Source organism: Stenella coeruleoalba (assembly GCF_951394435.1).
Source record: "Stenella coeruleoalba genome assembly, chromosome: X".
In the NCBI taxonomy this organism is placed as follows: Eukaryota; Metazoa; Chordata; class Mammalia; order Artiodactyla; family Delphinidae; genus Stenella; species Stenella coeruleoalba.
The window spans coordinates 99,573,904-99,593,133 of record NC_137152.1 but is presented as its reverse complement, the minus strand read 5'-3'; the positions used below and the strand labels follow the sequence as shown (position 1 = coordinate 99,593,133).

The 19,230-nt window shown below is 40.4% G+C and overlaps 1 long non-coding RNA gene across 2 annotated transcripts in view; it reads left to right on the top strand.

Moving 5' to 3' along the window:
- LOC307180051 overlaps positions 1–19,230 on the top strand; it is a 461,286-nt gene that overhangs the window by 94,679 nt on the left and 347,377 nt on the right. For both annotated transcript variants that reach the window (XR_013825654.1, XR_013825655.1), the window contains exon 2: positions 17,334–17,535. This is a non-coding gene — a long non-coding RNA (uncharacterized lncRNA). The remainder of the gene's footprint in view (positions 1–17,333; positions 17,536–19,230) is intronic.

Genomic DNA, 19,230 nt, shown 5'->3' with positions numbered 1-19,230 from the left:
GTTTAGCCTCTATGTGTTTATATTTTTTACAGATCTTTTCCTGTAATTGATATCTAGTCTCATAGCATTGTGGTCAGAAAAGATACTTGATACAATTTCAATTTTCTTAAATTAACCAGGGCTTGATTTGTGACCCACGATATGATCTGTCCTGGAGAATGTTCCATGAGCACTTGAGAAAAATGTGTATTCTGTTGTTTTTGGATGGAATGTCCTATAAATATCAATTAAGTTCATCTTGTTTAATGTATCATTTAAAGGTTGTGTTTCCTTATTTATTTTCATTTTGGATGATCTGTCCATTGGTGAAAGTGGGGTGCTAAAGTCCCCTACTATGAATGTGTTACTGTCGATTTCCCCTTTTATGGCTGTTAGTATTTGCCTTATGTATTGAGGTTCTCCTATGTTGGGTGCATAAGTATTTACAATTGTTACATCTTCTTCTTTGATCGATCCCTTGATCATTATGTAGTGTCCTTCTTTGTCTCTTGTAATAGTCTTTATTTTAAAGTCTATTTTGTCTGATATGAGAATTGCTACTCCAGCTTTCTTTTGATTTCCATTTGCATGGAATATCTTTTTCCATCCCTTCACTTTCAGTCTGTATGTGTCCCTAGGTCTGAAGTGGGTCTCTTGTAGACAGCATATATATGGGTCTTGTTTTTGTATCCATTCAGCGAGTCTGTGTCTTTTGGTTGGGGCATTTAATCCATTTACATTTAAGGTAATTATCGATATGTATGTTCCTGTTCCCATTTTCTTAATTGTTTTGGGTTCGTTATTGTAGGTCTTTTCCTTCTCTTGTGTTTCTTGCCTAGAGAAGTTCCTTTAGCATATGTTGTAAAGCTGGTTTGGTGGTGCTGAACTGTCTCAGCTTTTCCCTGTCTGTAGAGGTTTTAATTTCTCCATCAAATCTGAATGAGATCCTTGCTGGGTAGAGTAATCTTGGTTGTAGGTTTTTCTCCTTCATCACTTTAAATATGTCCTGCCACTCCCTTCTGGCTTACAGAGTTCCTGCTGACAGATCACCTGTTAACCTTATTGGGATTCCCTTGTGTGTTATTTGTTGTTTTTCCCTTGCTGCTTTTAATATGTTTTCTTTGTATTTAATTTTTGATCGTGTGATTAATATATGTCTTGGCGTGTTTCTACTTGGATTTATTTTGTATGGGACTCTCTGTGCTTCCTGGACTTGATTATTTCCTTTCCCATATTAGGGAAGTTTTCAACTATAATCTCTTCAAATATTTTCTCAGTCTCTTTCTTCTTCTCTTCTTCTTCTGGGACCCCTATAATTCAAATGTTGGTGCGTTTAATGTTGTCCCAGAGGTCTCTGAGACTGTCCTCAGTTCTTTTCGTTCTTTTTTCTTTATTCTGCTCTGCAGTAGTTATTTCCACTATTTTATCTTCCAGGTCACTTATCTGTTCTGCCTCAGTTATTCTGCTATTGATTCCTTCTACAGTATTTTTAATTTCATTTATTGTGTTGTTCATCATTGTTTGTTTGATCTTTAGTTCTTCTAGGTCCTTGTTAAATGTTTCTTGCATTTTGTCTATTCTGTTTCCAAGATTTTGGATCGTCTTTACTATCATTATTCTGAAATCTTTTTCAGGTAGACTGCCTATTTCCTCTTCATTTGTTAGGTCTGGTGGGTTTTTATCTTGCTCCTTCGTCTGCTGTGTGTTTTTCTGTCTTCTCATTTTGCTTATCTTACTGTGTTTGGGGCCTCCTTTTTGCAGGCTGCAGGTTCGTAGTTCCCGTTGTTTTGGTGTCTGTCCACAGTGGCTAAAGTTGGTTCAGTGGGTTGTGTAGGTTTCCTGGTGGAGGGGACTAGTGCCTGTGTTCTGGTGGATAAGGCTGGATCTTTGCTTTCTGGTGGGCAGGTCCACGTCTGGTTGTGTGTTTTGGCATGTCTGTGGCCTTATTATGATTTTAGGCAGCCTCTGTTCTAATGGGTGGGGTTGTGTTGCTGTCTTGCTGGTTGTTTGGCATAGGGTGTCCAGCACTGTAGCTTGGTGGTCGTTGAGTGAAGCTGGGTGTTGGTGTTGAGATGCAGACCTCTGGGAGATTTTCACCATTTGATACTATGTGGAGCTGGGAAGCCTCTTGTGGACCAGTGTCCTGAAGTTGGCTCTCCCATGTCAGAGGCACAGCAGTGACTCCTGCCTGCAGCAGAATAGAAGGGAGAAAAAGTAGAAAGAAACAGGATAAAATAAAATAAAGTAAGTTAAAATAAAGTTATTATAATAAAAAATAATTATTAAGAAAAAATTTTAAAAAAAAACGGACAGACAGCACCCTAGGACAAATGGTGAAAGCAAAGCTATACAGAGAAAATCTCACACAGAAGCATACACATACACACTCAGAAAAAGAGGAAAAGGGGAAATAATAATACATTTTGCTCTCAAAGTCTACCTCCTCAATTTGGCATGATTCATTGTCTATTCAGGTATTCCACAGATGCAGCGTGCATCAAGTTGATTGTGGAGATTTAATCCGCTGCTCCTGAGGCTGCTGGGAGAGATCTCCCTTTCTCTTCTTTGTTCTCACAGCTCCCGGGGTTCAGCTTTGGATTTGGACCCGCCTCTGCGTGTAGGTCGCCTGAGCGTGTCTGTTCTTCGCTGAAACAGAACGGGGTTAAAGGAGCCGCTGATTCGGGGGCTCTGGCTCGCTCAGGCCTGGGGGAGGGAGGGGTACGGATGCGGGGTGAGCCTGCGGCGGCAGAGGCCAGCGGGACGTTGCACCAGCCTGAGGTGCACCATTCATTCTCCCGGGGAAGTTGTCCCTGGATCCTGGGACCCAGGCCATGGCGGGCTGCACAGGCTCCCGAGAAGTGGGGTGTAGATGGTGACCTGTGCTCGCACACAGGCTTTTGGTGGCGGCAGCAGCAGCCTTAGCGTCTCATGCCCGTCTCTGTGGTCCACGCTGATAGCTGCAGCTCACGCCTGTCTCTGGAGCTCCTTTAAGCAGCGCTCTTAATCCCCTCTCCTCACGCACCAGGAAACAAAGAGGGAAGAAAAAGTCTCTTGCCTCTTTGGCAGGTCCAGACGTTTTTCCCGGACTCCCTCCCATCTAGCCATGGTGCACTAACCCCCTGCAGGCTGTGTTCACACCGCCAACCCCAGTCCTTTCCCTGCAATCCAACCGGAACCCGAGCCTCAGCTCCCAGCCCCGCCTGCCCCGACGGGTGAGCAGATAAGCCTCTTGGGCTGGTGAGTGCCGTTTGGCCCTGATCCTCTGTGCGGGAATGTCTCCACTTTGCCCTCCACACCCCTGTTGCTGCGCTCTCCTCTGTGGCTCCTAAGCTTCCCCCCTCCGCCACCCGCAGTCTCCGCCCACGAAGGGGCTTCCTAGTGTGTGAAAACCTTTCCTCCTTCACAGCTCCCTCCCTCTGGTGCAGGTCCCGTCCCTATTCTTTTGTCTCTGTTTTTTCTTTTTTCTTTTGCCCTACCCAGGTACGTGGGGGAGTTTCTTGCCTTTTGGGAGGTCTGAGGTTTTCTGCCAGCGTTCAGTGGGTGTTCTGTAGGAGTTGTTCCACGTGTAGATATATTTCTGATTTATCTGTGGAGAGGAAGGTGATCTCCGCATCTTACTCTTCCGCCATCTTCCCCCTCTCCCCTAGTATCTCTTTATAGATGAAAACCTGAGATTTAGAGAGTTTGGGTATTTGTTTTTTAAAAAAACCCACTTTTTTCTAGTGCCAGAGCCTAATCTAAGATAATACAATATTTTGATTCAACTACGGGTATTCTTGTGAACTTAGCATGGTACTTTTTCAGAACAACCAAAATATATTGGGGCCAGGAGTTCAGATCCATAAGATGGGGTTAAGTTTTTCAAGGAATACACAGTCTAGTCTGATTAGGATTTTGGTGCCTAGACATAGGAAAGTACTGTAGCTCTTGAGTTATCAGCACTTTATCTTGAGACAAAAATCAAGGAAGACTTTTATACTTTTATAGTTTACCCAGGTGATTAAGAGCGCATACATCAGGTCTACACTGTTTGGGTACAAATCCCAGTTCCATTACTTCTAGCTGAATGACCTTGGGTTGGATATTGAACCTCTCTATGTCTCAGATTCTTCAGCTGTTAAATAGGGGTAATAATAGCTCCTAACTTATAGGCTAATTGTGAGGGCTAAATGAATCAGTAAATACAAAATCACTTAGAACAGTGCCTGGCACAGAGCAAGTGCTAATTAAGTGTTATGGACGTTTTGTGGGTCTATGGGGTCCTGCTTTCTAGCTTCTTAGAATGCTTCAGTCAGACCACTTCTGGGTCTCTTCCTCTAAGAAAGGAGGATGAATTTTTCAGTCCTAATTTCATTTGTATATTCATTAATTTATTGAACAAACACCCATTGAGTACCTATTTTGTATCAGCCACTATGTTAGGCACTGCAAATGTAAGAGTGAAATGACAAGTATGGTCCCTTCTCTTACGGATCTCACGGTTTTGATGGAAGAGAGAAGCAGGTAACTAAACAATTACAATCCGGTGAGGGTCAGTGTTATGGTAGGGGAAGCACAGGGCTCTGTGAAAGTACACAAGATGGTCAACCAACCTGGACTTGGGTGGTGAGGGAAGATTTCCCTGAAGAGGTGACATCTAAACTGAGATCTGACCTCCAGGTTCTTCTCAGTGACAACAAGGTTGCTGCTAACTGCTATTCTTTGGTCCTCTGGGATTGACTCCATAATGTCATTATTTCCTCTCACCCAGTTTTCCTTGTAGTTGCTGAGTCCAGAGAAGTCCTGTGCATTGAAAAGAGTGTTCAGATATTGCCTATGGCCTCACAGCGAGTTCCACCTTGGCCTTTACCCGTCATTAGAAGACGTTAGGGAAATTTTCTGTGGAAGATCCTGAACTCAGAGATACATTCCTTAGCTCTCATGACACGAAACCAGACTGGGCAGTGAATCAAGACGTGTGTGCCACGACCTTGTCCTGAGGGAGGCACCATCTATAATGGGCAATGGGACCTCAGCTCAGTCACAATGATTAAAGATTCCTTTGATGTTTTCTTGGCAAAAATCACATCAGCAAATTGCATCCTGTCTGTCTAGCCTGCATATAGTGGCTTGGAATGGGAAACTGTTTTCCTTGTCTGGTTCATGATATTTAAAATTCCTACCATCAACCATAAAAAACCTTGGACTAGTGGGGTAAGATCAGGATTTGAATCTTAGGTCAGGCTCTTACTATCAGGCCTTGGGCAGGTCACTCATTTTCCCTGTGGTTCAGTTTCCTTGTTGCTAATTGCAAATAATAACATTCCTCATATCAGAGTACTGTTGTAGAATTAAAAGGAGATAATGTCTTTGTGCCTGGAACACATTGGTACTCAGTAAATGACAGCTTACTTTCTACTCTCTTTTGGGTCATTGATGATGGCCATGTTACTGTACAAGTATGTCACATACTACAGTGAACATGTTGTCATTTTCAGCCACAGACACATTAGCTCATGGTATATGTTCAATTAATACTTGTTCTTTTCTTACTCACGTTGCTTTAATTGATCAGAGTTTCTGACAAAGGGAAGAAGGTTGGAACATAAGGCAGAAGACATGCCAGTCTTGGCAACTCTGAACCTTCCCTTCTATTTTAAACCCCACTATATAATGTCTAGCAAATCTTATGTGCTCAGTACATATTTGTTGAACAAATAAATGAATGACTGAATAAATGAATGAGTCAGAGTTTGACAGGCAAGCTGTGATGAGAATGGGAGCTGGCTAGGGCATGAAGTGGTGACTGGTAATGGTATGGCTGTACTCAGTGAGAGACATGAAATCTGTGGGAGCTGCAAGTGCAGAAGGAGCAGTAGAGCTTACCAAAGATGAATGTCATGTGCTTCACCATTTTCTCCTGAGACTGGCTGAAATGGGAAGTAGGAGCTTGAAATGATCCATCTGTGTCCCCAAGTGGACCCCCGCTACTCCAGCTGACTGACCTGGGACCACACTGTAAATTCTTTCTTCAGTATTATAAGAACTGAACTAAGAGGTAATATTGGGGTGGAGTCAAGATGGCGTACAAGGAGGAGGCAGAATTCGCATCTCCTCACAACTAGGGCATCTACCAGGCACTGGTGAGGGACCTCAGATAAGTAAGGGGACAGCAGAAACCCCCAGCGACCATTGTTTCAATTATAGTTTTATTTTTCCAAATATATTTTTTATCTTTCTAATTTTATTTTTTATTCTTTGATATTGTGCTGCTCCTTTTTTTCTTGCTTTCTTCCTTTTTTTTTTTTAACTGTGCCACGAAGCTTGCAGGATCTTGGTTCCCAGGCCAGAGGTTGGGACCGAGTTCCTGTGGTGGGAGCTCTGAGTCCAAACCACTGGACTAACAGAGAACCTCAGACCCCAGGGAATATCAATCAGAGTGAGGCCTCCTGGAGGTCCTCACCTCAGCACCAAGACCCAGCTCTAACTAACTGCCTGCAAGCTCCGGTGCTGGACGTCTCAAGCCAAACAACCAGTAAGACAGGAATACGGCACCACCATCAAAATATATATATATATATGTTACAGATGAAGGAGCAAGGTAAAAACCTACAAGACCAAATAAATGAAGGTGAAATTGGCAAGCTACCTGAAAAAGAATTAAGAGTAATGATAATAAAGATGATCCAAAATCTCAAAAACAGAATGGAGAGAATACAAGAAACATTTAAAAAGGATCTAGAAGAACTAAAGAGCAAACAAACAGTGATGAACAACACAATTACTGAAATTAAAAATACTCTAGAAGGAATCGATAACAGAATAACTGAGGCAGAAGAACGGAGAAGTGAGCTGGAAGATAAAATGGTGGAAATAATTGCCAGGGAGCAGAATAAAGAAAAAAGAATGAAAAGAATTGAGGACAGTCTCAGAGACCTCAGGGACAACATTACATGCACCAACAGTCGAACTATAGGGGTCCCAGAAGAAGAGAGAAAGAAAGGGTCTGAGAACATATTTGAAGAGATTATAGTCGAAAACTTCTCTAACGTGTGAAAGGAAATAGTCGATCAAGTTCAGGAAGCACAGAGAGTCCCATACAGGATACACCCAAAGAGAAACACGCCGAGACACATATTAAACAAACTATCAAAAATAAAATACAAAGAAAAAATATTAAAAGCAGCAAGGGAAAAGCAACAAATAACATACAAAGGAATCCCCATAAGGTTAACAGCTGATCTTTCAGCAGAAACTCTGCAAGCCAGAAGGGAGTGGCAGGACATATTTAAAGTGATGAAGGAGAAAAACCTACACCCAAGATTACTCTACCCAGCAAGGATTTCATTCAGATTCGACGGAGAAATTAAAAGCTTTTCAGACAAGCAAAACTAAGAGAATTCAGCAGCACTAAACCAGCTCTACAGCAAATGCTAAAGGAGCTTCTCTAGGCAGGAAGCACAAGAGAAGGAAAACACCTACAAAAACTAAACCAACACAATTAAGAAAATGGTAATTGGAGCATACATATCAATAATTACCTTAAATGTAAATGGATTATATGCTCCATCCAAAAGATATAGCCTGGCTAAATGGATACAACAACAAGACCCATATATATGCTGTCTACAAGAGACCCACTTCAGACCTAGGGATACATACAGACTGAAAGTGAGGGGATGGAAAAAGATATTCCATGCAAATGGAAATCAGAAGAAAGCTGGAGTAGCAATTCTCATATCAGACAAAATAGACTTAAAAATAAAGACTATTACAAGAGACAAAGAAGGACACTACATAATGATCAAGGGATCGATCGAAGAAGATGTAACAATTGTAAATATTTATGCACCCACCATAGGAGCACCTCAATATGTAAGGCAAATGCTAACAGCCATAAAAGGGGAATTCGACAGGAACAAAATCATAGTAGGGGACTTTAACACCCCACTTTCACCAATGGACAGATCAGCCAAAATGAAAATAAATAAACACAAGCTTTAAATGACACATTAAAGAAGATGGACTTAGTTGATATTTATAGGACATTCCACTGCAAAACAACAGAATACACTTTCTTCTCAAGTGCTCATTTGACATTCTCCAGGATAGACCATATCTTGGGTCACAAATTTACAAAGCCTTGGTAAATTTAAGAAAATTGAAATCATATCAAGTATCTTTTCTGACCACAACGTTATGAGACTACATATCAATCACAGGAAAAAAACTGTAAAAACTATGAACACACGGAGGCTAAACAATACACTACCAAATAACCAAGAGATCACTGAAGAGATCAAAAAGGAAAGTAAAAAATACCTCGAAACAAATGACAATGAAAACATGATGACCCAAAACCTTTGGGATGCAGCAAACACAATGCTAAGAAGGAAGATTATAGCAATACAATCCTACCTGAAGAAACACCAAAAATCTCTAATAAACAACCTAACCTTACACCTGAAGCAATTAGAGAAAGAAGAACAAAAAACCCCAAAGTTAGCAGAAATCATAGAGATCAGATCAGAAATAAATGAAGAAAACAATAGCAAAGATAAATACAAGTAAAAGCTGGGTCTTTGAGAAGATAAAGGAAACTGATATGGCATTAGCCAGGCTCATCAAGAAAAAAAGAGGGAAGACTCAAAACAACAGAATTAGAAATGAAAAAGGAGAAGTAACAAATGACACTGCAGAAATACAAAAGATTGTGAGAGATTACTACAAGCAACTATATGCCAGAAAAATTGACAACCTGAGGAAATAGACAAATTCTTAGAAAAGCACAACCTTCCGAGACTGAAGCAGGAAGAAATAGAAAATATAAACAGACCAATCATAAGCCCTGAAATTGAAATTGTGATTAAAAATCTTCCAACAAACAAAAGCCCAGGACCAGAGGGCTTCACAGGCAAATTCTATCAAATATTTAGAGAAGAGCTAACACCTATCCTTCTCAAACTCTTCCAAAGTATAGCAGAGGGAGGAACACTCCCAAACTCATTCTACGAGGCCACCACCATCCTGATACCAAAACCACACAACGACATTACAAAAAAAGAAAACTACAGGCCAATATCTCTGATGAACATAGATGTAAAAATCCTCAGCAAAATACTAGCAAACAGAATCCAACAGCACATTAAAAGGATCATACACCACGATCAACTCAAGTTTATCCCAGGAATGCAAGGATTCTTCAGTATATGCAAATCAATCAATGTGATGCACCATATTAACAAATTGAAGGATAAAAACCAAATGATCATCTCAATAGATGCAGAAAAAGCTTTTGAGAAAATTCAACACCCATTTATGATAAAAACTCTCCAGAAAGTAGGCATAGAGGGAACCTACCTCAACATAATAAAGGCCATATATGACAAACCCAGAGCCAGCCTCATTCTCAGTGGTGAAGAACTGAAGCCATTTCCTCTAAGATCAGGAGCAAGACAATGATGCCCACTCTCACCACTATTATTCAACATAGTTTTGGAAGTTTTAGCCAGAAAAAAAGGAATCCAAATGGGAAAAGAAGAAGTAAAACTCACTGTTTGCAGATGACATGATACTATACCTAGAGAGCCCTAAAGATGCTACCAGAAAACTACTAGAGCTAATCAATGAATTTGGTAGATTAGCAGGATACAAAATTAAGGCACAGAAATCTCTTGCATTCCTATTCACTAGTAATGAAAAATCTGAAAGAGAAATTCAGGAAACACTCCCATTTACCACTGCAACAAAAAGAATAAAATACCTAGGAATAAGCCTACCTATGGAGACAAAAGATGTGTATGCAGAAAAGTATCAGACACTGATGAAAGAAATTAAAGATGATACAAACAGATGGAGAGATATACCATGTTCTTGGATTGGAAGAATCAGTATTGTGAAAATGACTCTACTACCCAAAGCAATCTGCAGATTCAGTGCAATCCCTATCAAACTACCAATGGCATTTTTCACAGAACTAGAACAAAAAATTTCACAATGTTTATGGAAATGCAAAAGACCCTGAATAGCCAAAGCAATCTTGAGAAAGGAAGACAGAGCTGGAGGAATTAGGCTCTTGGACTTCAGACTACACTACAAAGCCACAGTAATCAAGACAGTATGGTACTGGCACAAAAGGCAGAAATATAGATCAATGGAACAGGATCGAAAGCCCAGAGATAAACCCACGCACGTATGGTCACCTTGTCTTTGATAAAGGTGGCAAGAGTATACAGTAGGGAAAAGACAGCCTCTTCACTAAGTGGTGCTGGGAAAACTGGACAGTTACATGTAAAAGAATGAAATTAGAACACTTCCTAACACCATACACAAAAATAAACTCAAAATGGATTAAAAACCTAAATGTAAGTCCAGAGAGTATAAAACTCTTAGAGGAAAACATAGGCACAACACTCTATGATATAAATCACAGAAAGATTCTTTTTGACCCACCTCCTAGAGAAATGGAAATAAAAACAAAAATAAACAAATGGGACCTAATGAAACTTAAAAGATTTTTCACAACAAAGGAAACCATAAACAAGATGAAAAGACAACCCTCAGAATGGCAGAAAATATTTGCAAGTGAAGCAACTGACAAAGGATTAATCTTCAAAATATACAAGCAGCTCATGCAGCTCAATATTAAAACTACAAACAACCCAATCCAAAAATGGGCAGAAGACCTAAATAGACATTTCTCCCAAGAAGATATACGGATTGCCAACAAACACATGAAAAGATGCTCAACATCACTAATCATTAGAGAAATGCAAGTGAAAACTACAGTGAGGTATCACCTCACACCAGTCAGAATGGCCATCATCAAAATATCTACAAACAATAAATGCTGGAGAGGGTGTGGAGGAAAGGGAACCGTGTTGCACTGTTGGTGGGAATGTAAATTGATACAGCTACTCTGGAGAACAGTATGGAGGTTCCTTAAAAAACTAAAAGCGGAACTACCATACGACCCAGAAATGCCACTACTGGGCATATACCCTGAGAAAACCATAATTTGAAAAGAGTTATGTACCACAATGTTCACTGCAGCACTATTTACAATAGCCAGGACATGGAAGCAACCTAAGTGTCCATAGACAGATGACTGGATAAAGAAGATGTGGCACATATATACAATGGAATATTATTCAGCCATAAAAAGAAACGAAATTTCGGGCTTCCCTGGTGGCGCAGTGGTTGAGGGTCCGCCTGCCAATGCAGGCCACACAGGTTCGTGCCCTGGTCTGGGAAGATCCCACATGCCGCGGAGCGGCTGGGCCCGTGAGCCATGGCCATTGAGCCTGTGCGTCTGGAGCCTGTGCTCCACAGCGGGAGAGGCCACAACAGTGAGAAGCCCGCGTACCGCAAAAAAAAAAGAAACGAAATTGAGTTATTTGTAGTGAGGTGGGTGGACCTAGAGTCTGTCATACAGAATGAAGTCAGTCAGAAAGAGAAAAACAAATACCGTATGCTAACGTATATATATGGAATCTAAAAAAAAAAAAAAAGTTCTGAAGAACTTAGGGGCAGGGCAGGAATAAAGATGAAGATGTAGAGAATGGACTTGAGGACACAGGGAGGGGGAGGTATAAGCTGGGATGAAGTGAGAGAGTGGCATTGACATATATACACTACCAAATGTAAAATAGATAGCTAGTGGGTAGCAGCCACATGGCACAGGGAGATCAGCTCGGTGCTTTGTGACCACCTAGAGAGGTGGGATAGAGAGGGTGGGAGGGAGACACAAGAGGGAGGGGATATGGGGATATATGTATACGTATAGCTGATTCACTTTGTTATACAGCAGAAATTAACACAACACTGTAAATCAATTATACTCCAATAAGGATGTTAAAAAATAAAAGAGGTAATATTGATGTAGCAAAGGAATAACTTTCTGAGGAAGAAAAAAGAAATTTTGAAAAATATGCAGTTGAAACTGTCTTACACTGCTGGTGGGCAGTGCTGGTCATGGTACAATAACTCTTGAAAACAATTTGGCATTGTTTGGTAAACGTGCAGATGTGCATATAGACTACAGCCAAAATCCATGCCTAAGGGTACACCCTACAGAAACTTCTGAACATGGGTGTTAGGAAACATGCTCACAGCAGCATGGTTTGTAATAAGAAAAGGTAGAAACAGAATGTGCATCTATGGTGAAAAGGTTATAAAATTGTGGTATATGAATACCACGGAGTACATACAGAAGTACAAATGATTCAGTTAGAGCTATGCACATCAACATGGATGGATCTCACCATCCACAGTGCTGAATGAATAAAAGACTAGAATTTATGGAAAAGTACATTGTGATACCATAAAACACAGAACAATATTATATGTTGTTTATGGGTATATTTGTATAAAGAGTAGTATAAAACATGCATGGAAATAGCAGACACCAAATTTATGATACTGTTTACTTCTGGGGAGGGACAGAGGGAATAGGAGCCAGAAGAGATGTGCTGCACGGATGGATTCATTTGCATCTGTGATATTTTATTTCATAAACTGAGTGTTGGATAGGAGAGTGTTTGAATTATTTGCTATGTCTCTTGCAGTTCTTAAATTAAGGAAACATAAAATTTTAAACTGTAGACCCAGGACGTTTGCTGGCAATCTGTGAACTAGTATTTCTGTGTATGACCTGTTTTCATTGTGGTCCGTGCTTTCAAAATACCAAGCAAAAGTGGGAGGTCCTGCTGACCCTGGAATATTTTACAGTGCACACAACCAGGAGCTTTTGTGATGAGATCTGAAGCAGAAAAATAGCTTCATATTGAGCAAGGTTATTTTGGACAGCAAGGACTCCAATTGTCCAACCCATTTTTAAATCGACTGTGCATGGTTCTAAGTATATTGCTGTTGCATTTGATTTGTGGTCATATGGAAATTGACCTGTTTTCTTTTCTCACTGACAGTAAATATGAGAATAAATGAACAGTTTGTGAAATTAAGTTTGCATCTAACTGGTTTCCATCAAGCAAGGCACCTCTTGTACCAAGATAAAATTGATTTCTGAGAAAAGTGAAGCTTATTTGGGATATTTCAACAACGTCTTAGCACCCCCAGTTCTTCTGAGAGTTAAGTGCACTATGGGACAGGACAGAGTCCACTGCTGAGGATCTAGGGGTACATAGATCTGTATCTTAAGGCAGCTTTGTGAATGCTGAGAAGATCTTAGTGCACCTGGCTTAGAGGACTCATTCTCTCGTATAACAGTATAAAGGGGGCCTCTTTTTAATTCCATAAGAAATTCATATAAAGCATTTGCAACTATGTCTGTGCTTAACTTTTGGTCTATTTATCACATTCACTGAACACCTAATGTTTGCAGCCACCATTAGTAATTTATTATAATTAGTTCCACCAAAGCAGCATTCCATCATTAGAAATAACTTGCACGTGAACATGGCCTAGATAAATATCTAAATTGCCTTCCAATTAAAATACACATTATGCATATTATGTCATTGGAGACTTTTTCCTTAGTTATTCGTATAATAAATCATTAGAAAAATTCCTGTAGCACTGAGGTGGCACCTGGTGATTAATTACCTATTGACAATGAAAGATGCAAACGAGAAGAGGTGATGGGGTCTTTTGCTCTTGGAAGATTTTTCTGGTCATTCTAGTTACTCTGGATTAGATTGGACATTTGGAATAGATTTTGAGCTCCATTAGGGAGGGCGACTGCTAATCTGAAGGCTGGTCTTCTATCACACTCATTTTATTTTCCTAACTTACACAATGTTGTCAATGTCTGACTTGATGAGCCCAATTAACATGGTCATTAGTTCTTCCATTCTCAAATAGAACCAAATCTCTAGATGCTTTGACACTTTGGAGCATAGTTTTCGGTGGAATGAGAATAATTATTTTTCCTCAGTACTGATAACTTAGTGTGTGGGTTTGTGGGTGTGTGTATGGATAAGGGTGTTCATCAGTTTTACTCATGATGTTATTGGCACAACCAAATTTATTTGCAAAGGAATCATTGTGGAAGCCAGTAGATTAGTGACATATGGTCATTGAAATAACTTTCTAGAAGACTAGAAAGAACAAGAGAGGGCCTGAGAATCTTGTGGAAAGTTTTCTTGTTGAACCCCAACCCTGCAGAATGTAAGCTCCTTGAGGTTATAGATTTGTTTTATTCACTAGTGTATCTCCTGTTCCTAGTAGACTACACACAGGAGGTGCTCAATAAATATTTGCTAAATGAACGAAGGAATGAGGAATGCAGAAAAATGACCAAATGAACAGACTTAGCTGAACGGTTTTGGGTCCGATAGAGCCAGCATTCTCATTTACAAAACGTGTGGGATGCACCTAATCGCATATAGTTCTGGGATGAACACTTATAATCCTTATAAATGGGACTACAAAACCAACGAGGACTTTAGAGGGCCAGTGAGGGAAGGAAATAATCCAGAGAGAACATGATCAGGGCTGTGGAACTAAACCAGTTTAGCAATAGCTTCTGAAGGAGTGAGCTAGCAGTTAATATCATAGTGTCCACAGTAGTGTAGCAAGTTCAGGCCTAACTAGCATATATTTCCAAGGGGGATGGTGGTCTAATATGATTATATGGTATGTGGATGCTCACTAGCAGAAGTTTCCAAACAATAGTTAGCTCTATATGGAGAAATGTGGTAGCACTGTGGTTCTATAAGGTCCACTTGATTGAAAGCAAAGAATGAAGATCATGTCCCTATCAGTAAAGGGTAATCATGGAGTCAGAGATTCAGGCTCTAGAGCCACTAGAGAAGCTTAGTGCTGTCTGGAAACAGAGGCAGAATCCCAGTTATGTATATCAGCTAAACCTAGCAGGAAGTTGAGGCTCATGGAGTATGTGGTAATGCTGGGGTGGTGTCAGGCTTAGGAAAGATGAAGTAATTCAGTTATCTCCACTGGCAGTAAGGCTCAAGGACCTGATGGACTCCAGTTTTAAAGGCCTTCAGCCTGTACGGCAGGGAGGCATGGAGAAAGCAGAGGGTGAAAGGTCTTATAGGCAGAAGATCATTTAAAAATAGTCTCTGCCTCCTGAGGAAACGTTCCAACACCAGCATTCATTTCGTAAAGGGGAAAGGATAAATAATAAGAGCAGCAGCAATAGAAACAATAATAGTAACAACACAACAACAGTAATAGCAGCATCTGTTTCCATTTAATGAGTAATTACCATGTTCCAGGCCTGTACTAGGCGCTTTACATATATTATCTCATTTAACTCTTACAACTATTCTATGAGATAGATCCCAACATTGTCCTCATTTTAGCGGGTCAGAGAGATTAAGCAACATGCCCAGATTCACTTAGTAGGGGATGATGGAGCTGGGATTTGAACCCAGACAGTCTGATTCCTAAACCTATATCTGCTATTAATATTCATACATATAATGTATTATCATATATATAATGCTGAATAAATATTTTGAGAGAATTATTAAATTTACATAAGAACAAAAGGAAGTGGATTTCAGGTGGTGCTTCGGCAAACATGTACTGTGCACCTATGTATGAGGCATTGTGTAGTGTGGGGATACAGCAATGAACAAGACATGCACAATTGCTGTCCTCAGAGCTTACAGTCTAGCATGGGGCCCTGGGGGTAGTTTGGGGTTACTCTTGACAAACCAGAATTTAAAGAAGTCAACTTCCAGGTTGAATTATTCATCTTTTAGATGCTTTAGAAAACTCTCTACAGAATGAATGAAACTGTTCAATGGAAGGGCAAAGTAGCTTAGTGTTCAATCGCATGGACCCTGGGGCTAGACTGAGTTCAAGGCATTGTCTGTTAGGGTCTTGACAAGAAATCAAAAGTTACTCTAGATCTTTCCACTAAAGGGAATTTAATATAAGGGATTGGTTAAATGAGTAATAGATTTGTTGAGAAATCATACATGAGATTGTGAGTCCACCAAGAGATTAGTAGCTACAGGAAGCTGCTTCCACTTCTAGGGCTAGATGGGCAATGGGAAGAGGTGGTGTTACCAGAACCTTGAAGCCAGGCTGTCTGGTTGAAGCTAAAACCCAGGCAGAGGCTGCCCAGGTAGACCTGGGGCTGTGGAGGGAGAGCTGTCTACATGTATCTGGAGAAAACACAGCTGCTTCCAGGGATACTACAGGAAGAAGGGGGAAAAAGAGACAGAGAGACTGACTTTTCGCCAACTCCTTCCCTACAATTTTCTTTCTAACTATCAGTGCCTCCCATTGACCAAACCTATGCAGAAGCCAGAGGACAGGGGAACCTGGGGATGTTGTTGCCTGTGATGAACAGCATAGCAGGGGAAGGGAAGGAGAGAAGTGAATTTGAAGCAGTTAATGGCTACAAAAGCCGTGCTCCATCATTTATTAACTGTGATTATGGGCAAATATCCCTGTCCCTCAGTTTCTCTACCTATAAAGTTGGGATTTCGAAATAGTGTCTCTCCATAGGGCATTTGTGAGAAGTAAATAAGTTGATAGATGTGAAGTGTTTGGAACAGTTTTTGGCAAAGAGTAAGCCCAGTAGAACTTACTATAATATGATATAATAAGGTACCGATAAGACCTACTACTGTTAATTTTATCATATACAATATTATACAACATTGTGTTTAATAAAGGCCTCAGTTACGGGAGCTCATAGTTCAACTGTCTCAGCTAACTATAAACGAATGAGTCTGACTGTTCCGATCCATGTCATCCTCCGTAAAAGCCATCCTCATAAACCTAAGCAATGTTCAGGCTGCAGTTTAAGGAAGCTCATGAATCACTTGGTAAGCCCAGCCCCTGCCAGCACACTCAGCAAGGAGCACTCAGCATAACCTGCTCTGTTGAGTTAGAATGGCTTCATCAGATGAAAATAAGAAACATAAGAAAACAGTATTTTCAGTTTACCCCACAAACAGCTGCCCTCTGGCCTTTTTGACAAATATATACATGAGTCCGTAATCCTCCTTGAGAATTGCCATCTTCAAAGTTCTGGGATCAGAAATGAAAGCTGGTGGTAAAAGGGAGAATGCAAATAACATGGATAGGAGCAAAAACAGTAATTCATAGAAATGAGAGAGAGTTCACATGGTTTATAGATATCTAAAAAATTATAGCAGATCATTTAAGAGTAAAAAGGACATCAAATGTTCAATCAGTGAAGGCAGCTGTTAGGTTAACGTGTCCTTCTGCATAAAAACGGAGAAACATATCAGGTGGCATATGAATGACAAGAAGAGGGAAAGAAAACTCCAGGCGACAGAGTATTGCTTAATGCTTTAATACTGTGTGGGACCCAGTGCTTCTGTTGCTTTTTGGCACTGGCAGGGAGACAGATTGGTAGCAGTCTATCTAGTAGGTATTTTATTTGTTTTTGTTTTTGTTTTTTTTTGCAGTACGCGGGCCTCTCACTGTTGTGGCCTCTCCCGTTGCGGAGCACAGGCTCTGGACGCGCAGGCTCAGCGGCCATGGCTTACGGGCCCAGCCGCTCCGCGGCATGTGGGATCTTCCCGGACCGGGGCACGAACCCGTGTCCCCTGCATCGGCAGGCGGACTCTCAACCACTGCGCCACCAGGGAAGCCCTCGGAAGCCCTCTAGTAGGTATTTTCTATCTCTAAGTTTCCTTGTGGTGAGCTCATTGGATTACTAAACTTGGAGAAAATTCCAATATCTTTGAAATAAACAATTGTTCATCAGGACCTGGCAGGTAGATTTCTGCAAATGCATTTTCAAATGTTTGCTCTTTGCTGTGAGTGAAGATGAATTCTGGCATTGGTGAAGATGCTGGATATTTTTGTTTGTCTTTGCAATTGGGTGGCATTGGTAAGAGCAGCACTTTGCTGACAACGTACGCGGGAGTGCTGGGCCAATCATCCTATCAAGTTAGGCCTTTGGCTCTACTTTGGCATTCCTGATTTGGATATTTCAGACGGAGACTTCTGAGGGCATGAATTATGCAGGTAAAAGACCCAGGCTCTACATCACTTTGCCTGTTCAAACTTGACTCTAATGTTCATTAGATTGTATTTTGCATATCACTCTTTCATAGACTAGACTGTGGGCATCATGGGAGTAGGGAGTGATCTGCCCTTTTTACTGTTATATCCCTAGTGTTCAGGTAGTGCCTGATAAATGCTAGGCTCTTGGGAATTATTTGTTGGATGAACGAATGAAAGTTTTTGGTTGACTAGTAGACATTTCTGTAGTTGCTAGTGAGAAACAACTTGAAAAATCGTCAGACAATTTTCAAGGATATTGTTGCCTCAAAAGGTAGGCAAATATTATATTCCTGGTGGGAGGCTGACTTTGAGAATTCTCATTGTTTCTAGGCATCTTTGTTATATAACAATGTCAGAATAATACTGCTTTGGTCGATGTGACTATACTGATGGCTACTTCCTCAGGTTTTCTTGAGTGGAACTTCTCACTTCAGCACTGTTAAGAGCCGAGTTGGATCAAGGGTTAGGCAGTAGTATCTACCGCTTAGTGCTTTACCATATGTGATCTTTGAAACTGACAGTTAACAAATTGGGAGTTGTGGTTCATGCCTTTTGGAGGCCGATGAAATTCTATATTGGTTTAGTGTAGCTTTCCAAAGTGTATTATATAGAGCATTAGTTACATAAGATACTTTATAAGAGTGAGAAAAAAGTCCTATGGTCAAATAACATTGTGCGAGGCTGTGTAGTATTGGCCTACCTTGGAAATTCATGACATACATAATTAGCATAGTAAAACTTCTGAGAAGTTATATAGTAAAGTAACCTATTCATTTTTAACTCTGAGTTTCTCAAATTGAGTTAAGTACAGAAGTCTTTCCCCCCTTATTAACATTCCCACAAGATTTTTATTCCATTGAACAGACATTAGGAAAATTTAGTAGAATAAAAAGAGGACTGACGGACCTATCAAAAGAATTGAGTTCCTCCCTAGCTCTCCTACATAATAGCTATGTGACATGGGTGTGAATTCCCATCTTCAAAAGGGGATTATACCACATGTCTTCAGGGCTAAGACGGAAGTTTTGTTTTCATACGTTCAAGTTTTTGAAATCAGAAAAAGTATTATGATCCATCTAACATGACATTTATTTTTTTCTGAGAAAAGTTATAATTAAATTGGTAGTTCAGCTTATAATTTATGGCATCTTAGAGACAAGGAAATATGGCAAAACCTCCCTGCCAACTTCTCAGGGTTATTGTAAAAAGCAAATGCATCCATCGATAAGAAGGAAGCACGTACAAATCCATGATAATGGATTATTATTTTGCCTGGTTTGTCTGGAATGAATG